The sequence below is a fragment of the Columba livia genome, chromosome 1, assembly GCF_036013475.1.
Source record: "Columba livia isolate bColLiv1 breed racing homer chromosome 1, bColLiv1.pat.W.v2, whole genome shotgun sequence".
Taxonomy (NCBI): domain Eukaryota; kingdom Metazoa; phylum Chordata; class Aves; order Columbiformes; family Columbidae; genus Columba; species Columba livia.
The window spans coordinates 142,481,341-142,503,698 of NC_088602.1; the positions used below are offsets into that span (position 1 = coordinate 142,481,341).

At 44.1% G+C, this 22,358-nt stretch overlaps 1 protein-coding gene and 1 long non-coding RNA gene across 3 annotated transcripts in view; one reads left to right on the forward strand and one right to left on the reverse strand.

Annotated features, from left to right (window-relative positions):
• Positions 1 to 1,501: 1,501 nt before the first annotated feature.
• On the reverse strand, positions 1,502 to 22,106 carry LOC110364711 (uncharacterized). 2 transcript variants are annotated; one of them, XR_010466908.1, is made up of 4 exons: positions 21,935 to 22,106; positions 21,105 to 21,424; positions 7,580 to 20,494; positions 1,502 to 1,775 (listed from the first exon to the last, which is right to left on the reverse strand). It is a non-coding gene; the product is annotated as an uncharacterized LOC110364711 (long non-coding RNA). The 2 variants fall into 2 exon arrangements; XR_010466907.1 differs by having other exon boundaries at positions 7,580 to 21,424.
• Positions 21,787 to 22,358, forward strand: part of LOC102096504 (uncharacterized) — a 37,245-nt gene continuing 36,673 nt past the window's right edge. Inside the window, exon 1 of the mRNA XM_065034231.1 lies at positions 21,787 to 22,047. The gene's annotated coding sequence lies outside the window, so the exon portion shown is untranslated. The remainder of the gene's footprint in view (positions 22,048 to 22,358) is intronic.

The following is a 22,358-nucleotide window of genomic DNA, read 5'->3' on the forward strand; positions in this document are numbered from 1 at the left end:
AGCCACTGCCTTTACCTTTTTTGCAAATCCATCGTGTGAAGGCCTGTTAAACTAAACCTTGTGTGAAGATGTTTTGTGCTGGCATCTGTGCACAGTGAGGTTTGCTCTCTCATCCCTTAAGAACACAAGCGAAGGATTCCTGCTTCCTCACCCAGAAGGCTCCTTCAACTGGCTGAAAAATTCATATTTCTTGTAGCAAACAGGTATCTCTGAGGCTGGGCTGTCATGACTTCCTGCGATTGCAAACTGCTCTCACTGACTTGTGACAGCAGACGACATCAGGTGGCTGAGGCTCTTGCCATCCGCAGCCACTCGTTGGGTTATTTTTAACTTGGATTGCTTCCCCGATCCAGTGCTCAGTGCAGATCCACAAACAGCAGGGTTGGCACGAGTGAGGGGAAAATTGCAGTCTGGGATGGGTGGTAACAAACATCCAAAGAGCTCAGCTGTTCCTTAAGTTGGTATTGCCACCATGCAATCATGATATGAAACAACAGGTCTGGGGAACAACAGAAACTTAAAAGAAAGCAGAACAAAATCATTAAGCAGAACCGTACGATGTTCATGCACACAAGAAATGTTTCCAGAGGAGGACCACCTTATGAATCTTTTCTTTTCCAAATGTACATCACACAGCTGGAACTGGTGCTCATCTCTGGCTAACTAGCTTTGAAGAGTGTGCTGCCAGGTGTGTACTATCCTTCTCAACCTACTGAATCTGTGATTCCACCTGCATTTCTTTGAAAAACAAAATCAGTGTTCCTCATCCCCACTTCTGTGTGTCCTTGTGGTCATTTACTTCCATGCTCGGCTCACTGTGCCAGTGCAGCTGTGTGTGCAACTGCATAATGACACAGATTGGAAAGTTTCAATGACTGAAGAGAGATAGTTCCCCACTCTACCCTCAATTATTTTTAGCTGGATCAGTTCCTGATCCAGTCCACTGTACAGACACACAAACAGCTGTGTCAGCGTGACAAGCGGAAAATGTTTGAGGGGAGGGAAGGAGAGGCTTAGACGAGTTTAATCATCACTGGTACCAAACAGGAAACCACAATCATGAATTATTGCTTTAAGTGCCCAGCAGCAATTATTTAAACTTTTGTACAGCTACTTGTCTTGCTCCTTATGCAAGGCCTAGGGAACTCCACAAGTCTGTGCTACTGGAATAAAATACCATTGGGCCTGGTTTAGCTGCACTGGTCTCAGTGAATCAAGGGAAGCTGAATGCAAGGAGTCTGTTGGTATGTATAGCAGTGAGGGTTCCTCATAGGTTGCTTACCTGCTTGTACTTTTGCCAGCATATGCACTTAAATGTCAAGTCCTGCAGAGATCAAATTTTGCCATCTTAGTAGTCTGGACACCAGCCATGAGCAGTTATCTAGCAGTGTGCAAAGTGTGTTTAGAAAATGCTCTAGAGATGATCCTCTGGCATTTCAGAGCAACATGTGGCTTGCTTTGGAATGCTCCAAGTGTTGCAGCACAAATGACAAGTGGCACACTCTCTGCTCTGCGAAACAGTGGTATTTTTGTCTTCATACCCTGAGGCTCAAGGTAACCCTGACTGCTTCAACCCCTCTTCATGCTCCCTTCCTCCACCTAGGACACACTTGCAGGTTGGGTGAAACATGAAACATGGGTGGATTTTGGTTTTCGTTGTCTTCTTCCCTGAGCCTTTTGTTGCTGGGATGCTCTCTCCTGTTCCCTCCTTCTGCAGTGGTGTGCTCCAACAGGCAGCACAAAGGAAGGGATGGGGAGTCAAGGCTCATTTCCTCCTGTGCATATGGAGAATTATGTTGGATTTCTGTGGGAAAAGCATCTTCTCTTTGTGTTCAGAGTAGCAGGTTAAAAACCAGAGAGCTGGTATATTCTCCAGCACTTAGAAGGGGGGACTTAATTAGGGAAAGGAAGGTCCTGAGTCTGGATGTCTGTCCCCTGCAGCCTCCTGTCCCAGCTGCAGGGCGGGCAGCAGACTGAAACAGCAGAATCCAGGTCTCCCCAGCGAGGAAGATCATCTGAAGTATGAGGAGCAAGTTCCTCCTCTCGCACAGGCTTGGCTAAGGAGACAGAAGGGGAGAACAGCCAGAGCTACAGGCAGGACAGGAGATCCCAGTGTCATAGAAAAGAGGAAGAGAGTGTGGTGGGAGGGATTGCTGTTCTGTTAATTTCCCAGAGAAAAACACAATTGAAGATACTTTTCTTACAAATATATGAAACTTAATCTGATATTGTTTTGTTTTTTTTTTTTTTTTTCAATAACATGACCTCTCTACATATTTAATTAAAAATCAAGGATGATAAGAGACAAAACAAAGGTAAGACCTTAGCCCAAAGCACAAACAGAAATGACTTTTCTTCTTCCTTTAGCAGCACTTTGCCTGGTTTCTAAAGGTGGCTGTTAGCTTCTGTTTGAGACAGTTCACATGCAGTCTGGATTAAAGCATGTCTCTTGGTTTAGAGTACAATATTGCAGCACATGCACCTTGAGCAAAAGAGTGATTTGAGTGAAAACTTGTCAGACGGAGCATATGCAATGGGCCGTGTACTTCAATTCATGGCTTTCCTAGAAAACTCATGAAGACAATAAAGACCTCTGCAGTCTTACAGGCAGAGACTGAAAGAAAAAAGGAGGGAAGTTGTTCCACTGCAAAATTTTGAGGGAAATATAAAGAGCTGGCTGAACCTAAGCCTGTGTCCAGAGCTGGACTCTGTGGATAAAGATGCTAGTTTTGTAATATGTAGTGTTACTACATCAAAATCCGCACAAAAAAAGGCTTAAATTCCAGTTAGCCAGCTCCTGCTGACACAGGAAAGCTTTATAGAGTTAAATACTAACTTTATAGACCTAAATACTGACCACTATCAGAAGACAGTTAGCAAATCTGAAACCTAATTTAAAGATGGAATTGAAAGCTTAATTATAATCTAGAGACTTTTCCAGATATAAAAAACCTGCTTAGTCAATTCAAATCACTTATTGGGGCATATGAGATGCTCCGCCCATAGGGTGCCTGAGCAGCTGCTACTGTGGGCAAGGAATGGTGGTGATATTGTGAGATGAAAACTTTGCTCCAGCCAAAGGCATAAGTACAGAAAGGATTTATGGAACCAAAGAATCACAAAATAGTTTGGGTTGGGAGGGACCTTCAAAGCTCATCTAGTCCAATCACCTGCAATGCGCAGGGACACTTCAAGTAGATCAGGTTGCTTACAGCCCTGTCCAGAATTATTACAGGGAACCTAATTAAGTTCTCATATAACAAAATTAAAGTCTAATGGGTTAGCTAGAGTTGCATAGGGAATTCTGCCTAGACTCTATCAAACCCAGTGTCAGCCATCAGTACCACACAGCTTTCTAAAGAAGCCTCCCTACCACCTTGCTGCAATATCCCTCCTGTGGCCTTTTCCAGTATTGCACAGGTCAAAGGCTGGAACATCATTTGGTGTGTGGCAGAGAAAATGTAATATTCTGCCAGGTTAAAATTATCACACCAATTTCAAGAGGTAATGGAACAAGCTGAACTGGAGTGGGGAGCATTGATATTTTAAAACCAAGGGGAAATACAAAACCAAAAAAAACAACCAACCAGTCATAGAATCATAGAACCATTGAATCATTTACGTTAGAAAAGACCTTTAAGATTATAGAGTCCAACCATAAACCATCTTAGTTTGCAGAGTGCATATGTGTTCCTTCCTTTATTATGATCATGACTGCAGCAACAAAGTACAATCCTTGAAACTGTGTACAAAGCCACCACTATAGAGTTTGTCCCAGGAAACCAAAAAGCTGTGCAAATACTGTTTTGTGGTATTTTTTGTTTGTTTGTTTGTTTGTTTTAATCTCAGAATTGTATCCAAGCAGCAAGGGGTAAAAAAAAAAACAAAGCAAAACAAAAACCCAATAATGAAATAGAAAGGGAATGAAACTGGCTAGGAAGCTATATAGGATAATAAATAATTTAATTTAAAAGGGACCCAATATGAACTCTTTATAATCCTATATTCTGAGCTGAAGAACTGAGTCTAAATTCCCCTGCCAATACTTCCTCTTCTAGGATTATTGAGTAGTTAACATTCACTAATAAATCATGTACAAGATTTATATCAAGCAAGGCTACCTAAACCAAATAATTAACAAATAAAACAGAAAAAAATGCTCGTGCCCATAAATGTTCATTTCAGCTGTAAATCGCACATTTTCCTTTGCAAACAAACAGCATGTAGACTTTCTTGGAAGCAAGAAATTCTCAAGAACAAATATTATAAAAACATTGTACTCACAGAATTGACAGTAGAAGGAATGAGAGCTCAGGTCTATGTGCTACACATTATGTGGGTAACACCTGATCTAAAAAGATTTTTATCAAACCTAGAGTCAGAGCTTAAATACTGATGATCCATTTCATGCTGCAAAAGTTCTCATCCCACCATAACACACATATTTCATGACTTGACTGCATTGGGTACAGTCAACTGATAAAAATACAAGAGAAACCACTATGAATTATCCATATCATTAAGACACAAAATTAAAAACAGAAGGAAACTTTTCTGCTCCTGCCCTGCAGTATAAACCAAAAATGTTGCACATAATACTACTGTAAAATCAGCCACTACAAAACTTTGTTCAGAATACTCCTTCCTCGTATAGAGATAAAACATTTGAGAATGGACTATTACACATTCATATATGTATAGTTATAGTAATATGTACTATAATAAAAATGTATATTTACATTGAGATACTTATTTATAAATAAATAATTTTATTTAAGAAATTTTAAAAGCCTTTATATTTTTCAAATTATTACACATACAGGTTTTCTACATAAGCAAGAAGAATTACGAGAAAAGGTGTAGCCATAAGGCTATGTTTCGCCTAAAAGAGCTACATAGCCCTGGATGATACACGTCATCACAGCAACCGATCTCCTGCACAGTCATTTGAAGTATCACAATTCTAGTTCAGATTAAATACCAATGATTCATTCTTACAATGAATTTCACGTACATTTAATACCATGACTCATTATGCAAAACATCTTCTGCTCCTCCTGGCCAAAGCTTGTTGTGCCTCACACCTCCCTGCAGCAAAGGCCAAGTATCAGTGCAGCTCATAAATGGCCCCACGGCTTTGCAACCAGGCTTCTGACACTCACTCTTCCCAAAGATTGATGTTTGAACTAGTGAAGGGACCAGGATGATTTGCCATCAGTAACTGCAACAAGGAAAGCACCTCCAATCCTTATATATTTTAAAATAGTATCCAGTACCCTCAAAAGTAGAAGTCATCACAAATATACCACAAATTTTCGATTTACAAGCCTTTGGCTTTTGCAGGGGTGAAAACTAGTACTGAAGAATCTATAAAAGGTAATAAAAAATGCAAAAAGCTCTTAATAGACCTGAGCGTACTATACAGCAGTAGACCAACACACTGGAAATGTTCAGGGAGGCTAGAACTGAAAAAAAAAATCCTTACAATCACTTTTATAGCACTGAGGTCAAAAGCAAGGGAAAGAAGATCAGAGACCACGCCATTATCAAATCTTTAATTCTTGGAAGTCCCAAGTGGTCAGCATTACATAAAACATTTATTAAAAATGAATGCCATTCCACAAATAACTTGCATGCATTACGTAAAAAAATATTAAAGCTGAATGCCATTCCATGAATAGCTTGCATGCTGCCTAGTTTGAGTAACAACAACGCATTTATCCATCGTAAATTAAGTTCTGTCTTCTGCCCAATGAAATGTATTTCATACCTCAGTCTATGACCCTCTTCATAAGTAAATTTTTTAAATACCTTTTATAAAACCACATTTTATATGGACATACTTTAACATACAGCTTTCATACAAACACATACAAAAAAGTGAACGCAACCTATCAGCAGCTCTTGACAAGGGCACAATGAGAGGGAAACCAAATGCAATAGAGAGAATAAAAAGTCTGTGACGAAGAATCTCTAAACTTGGCAGACAGTTGGGAGACATCTAAGTTTACACAGGAACATGAATTAGAGCTTTGGTCTGTATACCACTGAGTTAAACCACTTCCCACATTGCTCCTTGCATGATCCCATGCTGACTGAATAAGCAAGAGGCAAGAAAAAGCAGGTCAGAGAAAGCAACACCAAACTCTTGACACCTTTGCAGAGGCGGGAGCAATAGCACAGCATTCCTATATACTTATTTCAAAATAGAGCAGCTGCTGAATTCCTGTTGTACATGCTGACCTTGTGCAGAATAGGTCCAGAGGGAAAATTTAGAGAACTAAAACAAATCGTCCTCAGCTTCTAAAAATAGATATCTCTGCATTAGGGGACCATTCATGGAACTAGATCCCATCTTCAGGCATTTCTTAGCTATACTGAAAGGTTAGAAATGTAACTTTACAAACCTTAGACCTAGCTGGATCACTGAATGCAACAACAACAAAAAATTATTTCAGTGCTTTCCACTTTCCATACACAGACCATTCTCTGTCAAGCACCTCTTGCATATAGGTTTGGAAACAATACTGGCACACACACATGTATCTATGAAATCCATAATAGCATAACTCTCTATTGTATAGAGAGTTATATATAATAACATAACATATATGTTATATATATATATATATATAATAACATAATAATATGATATTGGTTTGTCTATCCAATAAATTTATCTGCCTTTTTATATATACCCAGTGATTCCTACAGTTGATTAAACTGCAGCTATGCATACTGGAATTCCTTTCCCCTCTAACTGAACAAACAAGCTTTTTACAGAAACCACATCATCAGTGTTCCCTGACTATGTTTTTTCAGATTCTGACTTGCTCATCTTTTTCCCCTCTGGGCTTCTGTCTTCTTTGCTCTTAATACTTCATTGTTTCTGTTCCACACTTCCTTTCCAGAAGACAAACTACAAAATCACAGGAGTGAAACTGCTAGTTTTTTTGAAGCCCCAGCTCTCAGAGAAGGATGTCTTACCGGCACATCCTCATCTTGAGCAAAAATTAACTCTGTATTAAAAAATAATTCAAGAATATTACTTGAAAGCAAGAAGTCTTGCATATAATGAACAGAGAATAAAGCATGGAACAACACAAGAAAAGCCCCTTATTCAAATATTCAAGAAGCATTTCTAGGGCATGATTCACCTACTCCTAAGGTAGACGTCCAAAATAGGCCAGATGAATCACTGTCTAACAGTGTCCATTTCTTTCCAGTCACTGTGAAGTGAGCCTGGACCGTAACTCAGATGGAGGCACCCATGTTGCAGCTATAGATTTGTGGATAGAAAGCTCAGCCCTGCTCTTCACGCAGGCTACCCCAAACACATCCCAGTTTCTGCAGGAACTACTCTGTAGAAGTGGACCCTTGACAGAAGGGTAGCAAAAGCTCTGCTTGGTGCCTTTGCATGCCTGTAATATTTGCCTGCCCTTTTGCAGCTTCCTGAAGAAGAGCATTCAATGAGAGCTGCTGCAGCAAGTGGGCAAAGCTCTTCTGTCTCACCCCTCCCCTCAAGAACAGAGAAGTTTTCGATAAAGTGAGGAAAGAGAATTTAAAAGAGTTTACCTACCGCCTCTTCCTTGTGAGTACAGGGTCAGTCTGTTCTGTTTCTTCTCTGCTTTTGTCTTGACTAAGATGACATTCATCCTACATTTTCTTTCCACTTCAATATATTTAGAATGAGACAGAAGTTTCAAAATCAGAAGGCAGTTCAAAAATTCTATTTGATCTTTATTAAAATACATATTTTCAGATTTGGGAATCTATTTAATGATAGATATTTTGATAGATTCATGTGTTTTTTTTCCTGTAGTTTCTTGAGGAAATAAGACTTTTTAAATATCACATTGTCAGTCCCCCTTTAGTCACTGAGAAACTAACCAGTTCACTTCAAATTTAACAACCATGTAGAGGAATCAGAGATGAGCATGCTCCTATAGCCAGAGAGCAGCAGTTGGGTACAACAAAGATCTCTTACTGGCATTCCCATGGAAGGATCAGCAGGGAAAGACTGGCCCTTATCCATTTGGTTTGCCAGTTTATGTAATATCTTGTCCAGGCAGCAGATCAAAATGTTTAGTTTAGGGACACTGAATCTGTCGGGAATGTGGGAGGGACATAAAGATGATTTGGGGGAAGAGGGCTGCTGGGAAGATAAAGTACTAATAAGCTTCTTTTCTTCAGGCTGAAACAACCAACAGCAGAATGTACAATTTTTGTAATAAAGTATTAATGGCAATATTGGTAATAATGACTTTTCAGGACTATACACTTTTCAGGATCTTGATTTAGCGTGCAAAGATTTGGTTCTGTAACACTGCACACAATCAGGATTTCCATCACCATTCACTGAAGCAGCTGATGCAAGGGCTGACAAGAGTCAAATATTTGGCTTGATAAACTGAACTGAGCCTGGAAGCCAGCACTCCTAAAATGGAGAGGACTTTTACCCCCAGTTTTTGGTAGGCCTTTTTCTCTAGAAGTTTCTGAAATGCTTGCATCCCTTAGAGAGTGGGCACCTCTGCCTCCTAAGAGAATTTCCAAAGCAGATTACCAGAAATTAATCAGAAATCATTTAACTTCTTCTATGAAGAATGTCTGAGGAAGTTGGGGTGGTTCAGCCTGGAGAAGAGAAGCTCCAGGGAGACCTTGTTGTGGCCTTGCAATACTTAAAGGGGCTGATAAGACAGAGAGTCTTTTTATGGAGGCCTGTAGTGAAAGGGCAAGGGACAATGGCTTTAAACTGAAGGAGGGTAGATTTAGATTTGACATAAGGAAGACATTTTTTACGATGAGGGTGGTGAGGCACTGGCACATGTTGCCTAGAGAGGTGGTAGGTGCCCCATCCCTGGAGACATTTAAGGCCAGGCTGGACGGGGCTCTGAGCAACCTGATCTAGTGAAAGATGTCCTTGTCCATGGCAGGGAGGTTGGACTAGATAATCTTTGAAGGTCCCTTCCAACTCAAACCATTCTGTGACTCAAAGATCTGAGAGCATCTGAGGAGAAAGCTGGCGATTTGCCTGAACCTGGGAATTCAGGACAAACCCCAGAAAGCAAGGACACCGGTTTCCTGTCAGGGCTGGGAGATAAGAGGAGTGAACCATGCATGCTGTTTCCTGCACCCAGCAGGGCCCGGGGGCCTGTCACCCCGCTCTCAGCACCTGTCCCAGCAGGGCCGCTGCGCCCACACGGCACCTCACTTGGCTCCGGCAAGTGTCCCACCCAAGTCCCGCTGCGAGTGAGCCACCAGGGCTGGGGGTGCCCGGGCTGAGGGTGCCTGGGCTGGGGGTCGCAGGGTGGCAGTATGTGGCTGGAGGGAAGTGAGAAGCCACCACCAAAACTCCACAGAGGGACAGCAAGGAGCCTGGCTGGTCCATGCAAGGAACACGGGTATGGGTGCACATCAGAAGTGATAAGAGGTTTGGAAAATAGTCCCTGGAGAGAAGCAGGGACACTGGGTTTGTTGAGTCTGGAGGAGAAGGCTGAAAATAGGGCAGAACGTGATAATGCATTGCAGTGCACAAGAGGTTGTTATTAAGAAAGGTAACAATTACATTGCTGGAAGGACAAAGATAAGATCTCATTGGCTTAATTTTCAGGAAAGAAAAGAAGAAAGGAAAAAAACAAAAAGGCTAGGCTAGGTATTGCAAAAACTTTCTCTGAGGAAGGCGGTGCTGGAATAGATTACCTATGGAGGTTGTGAAACTCACTTCAGCAGAAGCTGTAAGACGTTATGCAAACACCACCCTGTTTTCTCAGTAGAGGATAGACTGACATGCTATTTCTCAGCCTTTGGAAAGTAGAAGTTCATCTAACCTTTTCCAAAATTGGAAAAAAAAATCCATACATATGGGTCACTGAATGTCTAAGTGACAAATAAAAAGTTTAGCATTTGGACTAAGGAAACTGCTACAGTAGTTTTACAAATGCTAATTCTACTACTGCAAATGCAAGCATTTAAATTCAAAATATCAATTGGATAGCAAATTTTGATCTTTCTTCTCAAAACAATTGCCTTGCAGTTCTTCAGCCAGTAAATGCTAGTAAGATCTTTTAGCACTATTTCTGTCATGCAAATAATGTCATCGCACCTCCTTCCTGATACCAACCTTTCTCCTCTCTTATCTCCTGCTCCTGTGTAGCAACCTGCAGGGTTGTGTCCTGTAGAGAAGTGCTGGCCACTTCCATGTTCACCGGGACACTTTTATTCCTGTTGAAATACTTGTGGGCAAAGCCAGTCTCACAGCAAGATTATACAGTCATTGCCACCATCTGAGGTTATGGGGCCATAAGATACCTCAGGCACTCCAAAAAAAAACAGATTATATATTTGTTTTGGGACCCACCATAGAGCAGAATACTCCCAGCATATGGAGTATACTGAAGCACGCAGACCTTCCCAGTCCATCAGGGGATATTAAGTCCATTAAGATATCTTAACTCCATTACCTAAAGGACACAGAGTTAGGGAGGTTTTATTGAGATACTGCATAGATGTCTAATGTTAATCATCTGATCAGATGCTGAGTTCAGTTCAGCCTTTCACCACTAAATGGTTCTAATACTAATAATTCAAATAAGCTCTGCCAGCCAACTAGCTAATGCTAATGGCACAGCTGGTTAGGGCTATGTGCTGACTGGGCAGGTTGCCGGTAGTCCCTGGACAATACTAGGAGATATTCCTCAGTCCATCCCATGCAGAGAAATGTAAACTACCCTGACACTGCCAAACCATTTCCTTTGCTGGGAAATATACTGCAGTGACACTGGAATGACTAAATGGGCTCAGTAAAACTTACTGGCCCTGGCTCATAGTGATCTGGGTGGTCTGGTGACTTGTCTCACCAGTGCTCTGATACCCATGTAGCTTGTTTGCTCAGGTACAATGCTACATGAAAACACAGGTAGCCCACATCTGTTGGGTACAGAGGAGAAAAAGTCCTCTGGGAGGCGGGAAATCTGGAGAGCGTGGTGCAGGTTGCCCTGCAAGGCTTCACCCCCAGGACCAGCTTAGAGTCAGAAGTGACGATGCTGAGCCACAGCTTTCTTGATCTGACCTGACTATGGAATGCCATTTAGGTTCCTCTGCAGTCATTCCCCAAAACTTCTGGCTCCATCAGGGCACACTAGCTTGGGCTCTTCACCATGTTCTTCCAGACTGAAGCTGATGCTGAAACAGCCTAGACATATTCCTACTCATAGTTCCCACCAGGACAAGATGGGCCTTCTTTCTCAGGGTCAACTCTGATACTACTGAACTTCAGGGACAGCATATTGACAAACTGGATAAACTACCTAGAGGCATTTGAGGTAGCTCATTTCATTAGCACTGAAAGAGAACTTTGAGTGCTCAAAGTCACATACAGATACTGAGGACATCACACCTTTGCAAAATAGAGTGGAGAGTAAAATTTATCATTGTTTTATGATGAACATACCAGGCTAGAAAGAGGCAAGCAGTCTGGTCAAGGACTCCGGAAGCGTGTCCAGTTCTTATCTCTACTGGCCTGATGGGCTACTTTGTGCAAGGCTCTTCACCCACCACCATCTTCCCCATCTCGATTTGTTTGTTTGGTTTTGTTTTGTTGTTGTTGTTGTTTTTCTACTTGTATAACTGTGGCATGCACCTGCTGGTAAGAGGTACTATATAAACCAGAGATATAATGGTGAATGTAATAGGAAAACTGGTGGCAGATGAATTCCAGGCCATAAGCTCTTGACCCCAGAAGAACTGGTTCCTGGCTTTCACTCTCATAAATGCTGTTCTTCATGTGGTGTTTGGGGGAGTAACCATATCTGATTACTTTTTTCCCTTTCTGTTCCAGCTGATGATGATGTTGGCCCAGTTGAAAAGAAGGAATTAATAAGAAAATGAACACACTTTGACTTTTATATTCCTTCCCAGATGTGAAAGAAGCCACTTAGATGCTGTGACTGTGGAGAGGGTTTTGATGGGAATTCTGACCTGACTGGACATCAACTGGTTCACACTGAAGAGAAGCCTTATCTCTGTGCTCCTTGTGGGAAGAGCTGGAGCCAGGATTCATCCCCTACTCGGCAGCAATGAACATACCTCAGCAAGAAATCAACACCCAAATGGAGCATGATCACTGTGAGTCCTGCAGGGCAGGCGTTCACTCCTGCACCAGAGATGGGATAAAGGCAAAGATATCCAAGCCACTGTCAGGAGTCTTGCAGGGAATGTGAGGCACAACTCCAAACACTACAGAGAACAATCTGACAATGCTTCAGGGCAGTGGGTTAACAGTGGTTGGATGTGAGTACTCTGCCATAATGAGATCATGTTGAGAAGATCACTAATGAGGGAGAAGGAGGTCCAGGGAAGGGGGAACCTTGAAGTACTGAGAGAAAAAGAGAAGAGATGAAAAAAGGAGCAGGGTGAATGAAATCAGCCGGCCAGCAAATGGGATCCTTGGGGTGCTAAGAGACCTATCTGGATGTTGGGTTGGTAGTTAACTTGAGCATCTGGAACACCTGCCCAAAACAGAAGGAAGGTAATTTTATCCTTGTTCTACTCTGAGAAAGCATAATACAGCATATTCTAGACTTAGTATGAATCATTATTTGCACTTCATTAGTCATTGTTAGCTGTAGCCTGTAAGTACTTCAGATCCTATGCAAGACCTTATAGAGTTTGTTTCCCTCACCTTCTGTCCCTTGACACCTAGATCTCATATCCACTGACTTGCAGTTGTGACAAGTTAACCTTTAAACAACTTTTTGGTCTTTGTTTGTTTATTCTCTCAGATTCTTTGGGGACTGCAACTCACCCATCCCAGGGAATATGATAATTTCAGAAGAGACAGAAGAGACTGTCACTGTGACAGTTGCACTGTGAGCACAGGACAAGGATGTGGTTCCAGTCTCAGCCAATTTACAATCTAAGCTTTCAATGTAATGTACCAAGTCTTTCTTCTAAGGTAGATAAACCACTTTTTAATAGGGTCATTCTGCTTTTATGTTTCACTTGCAGTATTATGCTTGTCCCATTCTTAATTAAATGCAAAGAAAACTAAATATATCACACAGTGTGAATCACAAAAAAGGCCCTTTTTGCGAGTCAAGGACAAAAGCTTACTTCATGAAAACTGTGCCTTTGCTCATGTGAAACAATCTCGCTTCAGTTTGCCCTTCCAACAATAGCATCATAGCTCCAGACAAACAATACTTACCCACCACTGTGTGGATGGTCATATTTCTCTGCAAGCTCACATCTGTCTTTACAACCCATTATTTGGGAAAGGTTCCATTTTCCATGACTAAGATATGTGGGTGAGGGGCATGGGCAGTCCTGTCCTGATATAAAACAGGCCAGCGTTGCAGAGGCGATTTCAGGAACATGTGCTCACTTTCGTGTTTATTAAATTTGTGGGCCATTATAGGATTCATGTTTAGTTTAAGTCCTTCAGGAAAGACACCACGAGTGGCCTAGCTGAATTTTGGTCTCGTTGTACCCCAGGCCAGAACATAACATGTGTTTTCAGGGCCTAACAAGGTCACTGATATTAAGAGTCAGAAATCAGATGAGGATGGGGTTGGAGTAAGGGTTCTGTCCCACAGAAGGTGTCTGTGACCAGGACTGTGCTCTCCAGGTAGACTCTGCCAAGTTACGTTATCCTGGGCCAACACAGTGCAGGTGTTTTGGAGAACCATAGCATTAATCTTACTGCAATTTTTGGAGTAGGGTGAGGGTTCCTTGATATATGGTCAGGATTGGATGTTGAGGGTGTCAGGACAGGGTGAGAGATTAAGGGCCAACCTTGGCCCTCCTCTGCAGCATAGGGGAGGAGGAAGGGCCGGGCTAAGCCTTGGGAAGATGGGTTTCTCTTGTTTATGTCAGGAATGGGAGGAATAATGTGCATTAAATGAGAGGATATCCCAGGAAATAGGATTTACTTCCTGTATCCTACAGCCCCCCTCTGTGGGCGCAAATACTAGGGACTGTTTATTTGAGCTAAAACTGATCTCCACCATCTACAGACACAGAGTAATCAGCCAGCCTGCAGCCCCACACATTTCCCTGCTAACATAAGCCAGCTGGACTTGTGTGCCTTGAGATGAGTAAGAGGTTATTGTTTCCTTCATGGCTAAAATCACAAGATATGTTATTTTTAAAAAGCTGAAGGTATCATAAAATGGTAGATCTTCCTTGAACATTGTCACAGAAAGCCTTCTAAGAAATCCAGTGCAACTGCTTTCTGAAGCCTAACAAAAAATAGCTGAGGGAGGAAAAGGTAAGTTGATTTTTAAACCTACTGGTGTGACAATATACAGACTTCACCGATGTGCAGGAACACATGCAACAGTATGGTATTTGTGTGAATGTTACCTCACCTGGATGCAGGCAGGAGACAGCGTCGGGAACAGCTTTCCAACAGGGGGCACTATGTCATTACATATAAAGGCCTGGAGATCTCCACCTCGAGGATGCCTCTTATACAAGGACACCTAACGTGGAGAAAGGCACATTTGGGCTTGCTTTGCTTCCTCTGCGAAAACTAGGCTGATGAAAAAACGTTATGTTTACGTCATTAAAAGCTACACTATTACACATAATTATACCCACAAAAAAGCAAAACCTAAACTCCAAAACCCTACATCCAGGCCATCTCTGAACTTTGAAGTGCTCGATTTCACAGCCATTCAAGAGTCCCTTAATACAAGCCAGGGAATTCTGTGTGCAATTTGTTAATTAACAGGGAATCATCTTTATTGGTGCATGGGACAGATTAATTTGTTTGTGGGCTGGATTTTGTGTCTAACCAACAAGAGGAAGAAAATGAAGGGCTGGTCTGAATCATTACTACTGGCCTGTACCACAAGCAACAACACTTACATGGACATTATCCTGTGAGGATCTCAGATAAGAAGTAGCATCCTAGCATGGCAGTTTCTGAGTAAGCAGGGATGGGCAGGAGGGGGTTGGGGCAGAGGCAGCACTGCTCTTTCGAGCACAGGAAAAGGCTTCTGAATGTCAGCCTCCCATCTTTGCTGCACACGCTGAGGTGCTGCAGCTGCCTGTGTGGGTAAAAACCTGCACACATGCATATGCAATGTTTTCTGTATCAAGCTCCTACACAGCAAGTCCCTCCCTTTCATGCTGAACCAGAGGGCTACTTGGCAACCCCCTTCAAAGGCAGCATGTTTCTCCTTTCATTTTTAGTCTCCATGCTGGATTTTGCTGGGGTCCCCACTATAATTAATGGTTTGAGCAGCTCTGGACTAGAATAAGATTGCCTGCAGTGGTGTGACTTTGTCTGTATTCCACCTTTCCCTTACAGTAATTTGTTTCTAGAGCTCACAGTTGAGCAGAAAGCCTAAATAAATGACAACAGGATAACTGGCCTACCTGAATCTGAAGAGAGCAGAAAGAAGGAAGTTTCCTAGTTGTTTCAGTAGTGAATTGATTTACTTCATGTTAGCATCCTTTCTACAGAGGGCTTTAAGTGTCATACACACACCCCTAAGTTAAGTTATTGCCATGAACACCCATATATATGAGGAAAGTATAGAGGAAGATTCTGCTTAATTTCTTGGCTTTGCAAATGAAGTGGAAGAGTCCCAGTAGCCTTCTCCTGGCCTTCTCAAAGGATGATGGGGGACAAGAAAAGGAGAAAGTAGCCATTGTCACTGATCTTCTCTGCTTTAGCATTTTCTCACTCCTAAGGAAGAAGAGGAAACATCAGTGTGTGAGGTCGAGGTAAAGGGCAAGGCTGTTAGAGACTCCAATCCAGCAGCTGTCTGCATTTGTATGTGAAAGAGAGAAATGTATTTATGGAGTGGGCTGGGAAACAGTTTACTGCACCAATACACAGCATTAGGACTCCAGTTTAGGCTTGCACAAGCATTTAGCTGCATCTAATTCAAGCAGTTATCTTCTGCACAAATGCCCTCCACGCCCCTCTGCTGCCACCATGCAGGAAGGATGGCTGGATATGACAATGGCAAATTCCCATTTGCCTCTTTGTTAATGCTGATCTCCACTGAGTTCCTCCATCCCAAGAGGCCAAGTTCACAAGCCATCCATTCAGCAGTCTGCAGAGAGAATTCAGTCCTTAAAAGTCTATAGCAGGGGTGTTGAACTCATTTTCACCTAAATGTAGGAGTAGTTACATTTATACAGTCCTAAAATTAAATTCAGCCTTTTGAAGGCAACTGCAAGGCTTATGTGGCCCCTGGTGAAAATGAGTTTGACAGACCTGGTCTATAGGATCAAGAGCATTGCAGGAGTATAGAGAGGAAATGCTACCTATAGAGTATCGAGGCTGTGAATTACAGCCACGTAGCCTGAGCTCTGGATGGAGCCCCAGAAGTAAAAGAGCGCATAAGAGCAAAGCTGTTAGCAAATTAGTCTCCAATTTACAGGAAGCACTACTCAAGACAAGGCTCTTAAGAACTGGATCCCAGTCAGACAGCTGCTGAGGCATTGCAGCAGCCTCACTGCCCGGACCAGACTTTGCAATATCCTCAGGAAGCTGCTGCTCCCCTGTGCTGCAGCCCACAATGTTCTCAGCTGTTCTCACAGATCTCTGAAGGCCACATGTATCTGAGGTCATCAAAGGAACTGGGGAAAAAAATAGCTTTTTGCATTCTTCTTGCAGCGTTCAGAGTCACAAACACAGAAACTGAGACCACTGCAGGAAACCAAGAGCTGCCTTCTTAAGCCTCCCTGGAAGCTGCAATGGATGATTTCAGTCTGTGAGAGGCACTTGCCAGCAACAAGGAATAACTGGAGTATCCTTTGTATGCAGCATCGCAGTGGGGAGAAGGCATAAACCCAAAGATTTCCTTAAAATTGTAACTGAGATGGAAATTGCCTATGTCATTTGGTGTAAAAGAACAGCTGTTTGGAAATGTTTGCATAACCAGCTTTCATTAAGATTTTTCAAAATTTGTTTGTGGTATTTCTAGATAGTAAGACCAATGTTGCTTATTCTAGCTTATGAGGAATTAACACTTTTGCTTTTGCTATTGGAGACTGGCCTTTCAACCAAAATCAGGAAAGGTCAAGGAAAACAGCATTTGCATGTATGAAGCCGCACATTTCTGAAGCCCTGGCATGAGCAGTCATTTTCCTTGACATCAGTCCAGACTGCAGTGAAAGAGCTGCAGCAGTGATTGTAACCGGGAAAGCCCATCAGTGTCTGCCAGGCACACATCCACAAAGTAAGAACCACTTTCTTGCCTTTTAAAACATGCAGTAGCTTATAATCAAGTGAATTGTTGGGCAATGTCAGGCTAAATGGATGTATGCAAACAAAAATATGCTTTTGCTACTTTATGTGGCTGGCAGGCCAGGGACTCTCCAGACAAGCCCTTACCCTTGCGCCTTTAACACCAGCCTTTGTATCTGACTGTCTGTCTGAAGTCTTGTCCATCTGTTTAAATTTTCTTGGCAGCACCTCTCAGGAAGTGGGGTTTAGCAAGCAACCCTTTTAGGACAATGGCCCAATTTGCACATCAGGCAAGACCACTGCTATTATTTTGGAAGAAATTTGTACAACACACTACATGGGCCATTCATTCTTAATCCATCCTGCCAATGCAGACCTTCATACTGACTGGTACATGGTTCATAATGACATAAAACTATCACTCCATGGCACATATGTAGCTCTCCATTTGGGCAAAGAGTCCTTACTGCTTCTTGTATAAGAGAAAAAAAAAAGGATGAGGTTGAGTAAGGATTATAAGGATACCTAATATCAGATAATTTGCTTATGGTTTTATTCTGTAAAAGCAAACACAGTATTGTGTCTCAGTCACTTCTTGGCTGTAGACTAGTTGAGATTCTCAGGAGAGAAAGCATGTGACAATGAACTGAGGGAAGATCATGTCAGTCTGTAACTCTGCTCTTCTCAGGATGGACATGCTCTTTGACAATACGGGTTATTGTCTTAGGACTTTTATTATTAATTCAGATCATGTCCGCAATGTGGTTTTATAACTGGTTTCACAAAGGAAAGCATTTCTAGCCTTATTACCTGAAGGACATTTCCAGTTCTGTATTTTCCTAATCCTTTCTGGCATGGGCATCTATTCCTGGACGTATGCTGGAGCGAATTTCAGGAAAGATCCCAAAAACCAGTACTTGTCTATGTGAAGTCCATAATCTATTGAATTCCTGGGGTAAGTAGCAACTCTGCCAGACAACAGTAGGAGTTCACTACAGCAGAGTAGAGGGACAGAATCACCTCCCTCGACCTGCCGGTCACACTTCTTTCGATACAGCCCAGGATATGGTTGGCTTTCTGGGCTGCAAGGGCACAGTGTCCACTGCTGTCCAGCTTTTCATCCACAATGATGCTGGGACTCTGCTAACTGCTGACACCAAGCTATAAATAAGGGGTAGGAAAAGAAATTACTGAATTTCAGGACTGTTACCACTGGATGTTCACAGCAAGCCTTGGAGGAAATGAAGGAAACAGCCAGGACTGACTCACAGGGAATGGGTGTTTTACTTGCTGCTTGTATAAACTTACTTTGGTTCAGTTTCCAGTCTCAGAGTTCTGTTTCTTCCCATTCTTAGGAGAGTTTTCTTGCATATACACAAGTTTGCATCTGCTTGGAGGATGGTATAGCTGCTAAACACTCCCAGAGAAGTTATTTGGTTTTCCGAGGAGTGAGGGCTCACCAGATGACTTTAGTTAAATTTATGAAGACCCTTAGACCCCCCATGGCACTTCTGACATGATAGCAGCTTAACTAAGAGTTACTAAAACTGCCAGGTTCTGTCCTACTGTCTACCTGGCTTTTTGCATTTACAACTCTGTGCTTTGTATATTGTAGAAGTTAAACTCAGAATAATGTCTGCTATGGAGTGGTGAGGACAACAGAGGACTCCAGCTAGATGGGATGTTCATGAGGAGGATGCCTACACAGGAAAAGAAAGGGTGAGTGGGAGGCTGGTGTCTGAATTGCCTCAGCCTGCCGAGATCCAGTGTGCTCAGACAGCACAGGGCACTGCAGGAAGCAGGAGCACATCAGGGTACATAAGGACCCTGTTCTTTGCACTGCTGGGCCTCTTTGGAGGATGAGCCTTTCCATGGAGGGGGATAGGGACATACCAGGCACTCAGTTGGTGGAGCCCAGCATTTGGTGGGCTGCGATAGATCATGCAGCCCAATCCACCTGGGATACCTCTGTGCTGCTCTCTGTCCTGCTTGCCACTAATGCTGGCTCTCAACTTTCATCCTGCTGGGAGAGGACTCCTGCGCTGTGGGACCTACTGGTGAGAAAAATATTGACTCACTGTAGCTCATCTTCCTAAAGGAGATGGGGAAGTACTCCCAGCATAGAATAGGACCTGTTCTGCACACTGTGCAGCCCTCCAGATGTGCAGATGTTCTAAACATCTACGCTACTGTAAGGGAGGTTAAACTGGCACAGGCAGCCCAGAGAGACTGTGGAGTCTCCATCTGCAAAGATATTAAAAACCCAACTGGACACAGTCCTGGGCAGCCTGCTCCCGCTGAGCCTGCTCGAAGCCAGGGAGTAGGCTAGGTGATCTCCTGAAATGCCAGCCAGCATCAGCAATTCTATAGCACGCCTGTTCTTCATTGATCTTCCCTCCATGCCACTGGCAGAAGTACCACCTTATTGGCATTGCAGTAATTTTGCATGGGTCCACACAGAAGTTAGGAGTTCAGTTCTCATCAAGTTAGGGAAGGAGAGCTTGGCCCACAGGTGGATACAGATAGTGTGATACCAAGAGCTGCACATTATGACTTCAAGCACTTATTCACTCTGTGTAATGTATGAAGAAAAGTTTGGCACTCAAACTCTTTGTGCAGTGGGCAGGGAAAAGCAAGGTACCTCAGGATATGATTCAGAAAAGCAAATAAAAACTTGCCTCTGCAGTTGCTGGAGGTGACAAGGAGAGGGGTAAAGGTTAAGCCTGTCTTAGACAATAAGTTGACCTTTTCTGGATGACAGAAGTGCCATTTTCCAGTCACGATGCCCAGCTCCAGCCCACTGCCAACTGCTCGGAACTTTAAAAATGCAGCAGGAAGAGGCATCGCCTATTTATGTAACATCTCAGAGGTCTGAGCAGCAACCCAAGAGAGATGTGATCCAGAGCTGATATCCTCAGTCTCTTGGCTTGTGGGAATTTGAAGCCTCTCCATGACTGTAACACAGTGATGTGGAACAAGAATCTCAACTGCAGAAGCTGATCCACTATGATGAAACAATTCATCCACACAAATGGAAGAATTAACTGAATCAGGAGGCAGTAGCGAGCATCAGTATGATTTTGACAGTGGCTGGTTAGAACTTTCAGTGTGCTGCTTCTGGTGAGAGTTTCCCTGCCTGGGAGACCCCACATGGGTCATGCAGGGAAAGGAGGGTTGAGGACTGCCTGGGTGTGGGCTACAGCACTCCTCCAGTGGATGGGTCAAGCTCCCTCTTCTCTTTTGCTGAACTCCTCAGAGCACGTCCTGGAGGACAGACACCTGCAAACACTCATAAAATTATGAGGAAAAAAAAGCACTCATCAAAGAGATGGCACTGCATATCGATTTGAGGAGACAGAAAATATAATATAGGTAATTCCTTCCTCAGTCATCTGTCTAGCTTAATTATTTGCTCACGTTGCATTATTTGTAAGTAAAGATCTACACTGCAGTGAAGTGCATCCTCACACAAATGCTGTACTTCTTTAAGCAAATCCAGGCACCTATGCCACAAATAATAAAACTGGGGCAGCGGAGAACCAAGCAACCTACCCTATTTTGCTATTGAACTAGAAGTTCCAAATTTTGGAATTTGCCCCCTCTTTTATGATCACGATAATCAATGTGTCCAGGGTTTCCCTTAGCCCTGCTACTCCCAAACACATGGTGTCTTGAATCTAGACATCCTTCCTTTCTTCTTTTCCTTTATGTATGCCTTTTCTCTGCCTGGTTCTGTTCTACTCTCCTACATGGGGGAAGTCTCCCTACAGACTGTCTGCCCCTATTGCTACAGTCGAGCTGGCAGACCAGAACAGATATGCTGTCCTCTTTCAGTACATTGCTAATCACAGCAACCAGAGAGAGCTTTAATGTAGGTATGGCTCCTCAGGATATTTACCTGTGTACCTAGGAGGGACAGGGTGTTTGAGAATGATAGCTGTGGATTCCGATTTTTAACACAACCTACAGTTTTTCTACCCACATCGTGCTCAATTTCTTCTGAATCCAGGCGTTTAATTAACTTGCTTTTATTTGACGATCTCAGATGTAAACTCGGGCTCTCTGAGGTGTGCTGCTGCAGGCGCAAAGCCCCGCCACGTGTTGCCAGAACGATTCTCCCGGCACCCGGCGCTTTTTCTTCAAACGCCGGCTGCCCGGCGTGAGGCGGAAAGGAAATACAAAGTAGGAGAGCTCACGCATGCAAAGTTAAGGAGTGACCTAAGGAGCAGGAAAACAAGAGAGTCAGGTAATGAAGACAGATAAATGAATAAACAAATAAATAAGCCCCTCTGTTTCTTGAGGCAGCCCGGGGACTTGGGATCAGTGGGTCAGGTGTACCCGCTCTGCTCTTGCTCTCGGCGGGGTGGGGGGGGGGCGGGCAAAACAACCAAGCGCTAAACTTCTTTCCCCCCGATCTCCACCGAGGGCAGACACAGTTATCGCCTCCCTTGCGATTTAAAAAAAAAAAAAAAAAAAAAGAGAAGAGAAAAGAAAAAAGAAGTCAAAATTCCTTGCGCTCGGACGGACCAGCGGCCGGAGCCGGGACAGGAGCCGCCGCCAGCGCGTCCCGCTCGGGCCGTTCGGCGGCGGCTGCGCCCTGCCCTGCCCCGCGCCGTGGGAGCGCGCCCCGCTGCCGGCCGGGCTGCGCCCCGCACGCCAATCAGGGCGGCCGCTGCCTTCCTGTAGGTGTGCCCGGCTCACCTGGGAGCCGCCGCGCTCATGACATACCTGCGGCCCCGCGGGCGGCGGGGAGACGGCGGCCGGCTGCCGAGGGCGGGGGGCCGCGGTGGCGCTGGGGGGATCAGCGCTGGCCCCAGCGCGGCGATGTGAGGCCGGCGCAGGTAAGGGCGGCCGGTGGGAGCGGCGCGGCGCGGCCCGGCCCGGCGGGAGCGGCGTTGCCGTGTTCCCGGCAGAGGCGGGGTGAGGCGCGGGCCTGGCGCCGGATCCCCACGGAGCCCGGGCCGGAGGGGCGGCTGCCCTCCGCGGAGCCGGGGCGGCGGACAGGCTCGGGCGGGGGGGGAGAAAGGGAGGGAGGGCTCCACCATTTTAGGACCCGAGGGGGACGGGGAGGAGGGATCTCCGGGGACGGGAGCGCTCGCCCCTCCCGCGGCGGGACGGCAGGGCCTCCTGCGCTCCTCGGCGGGGCCGGGCC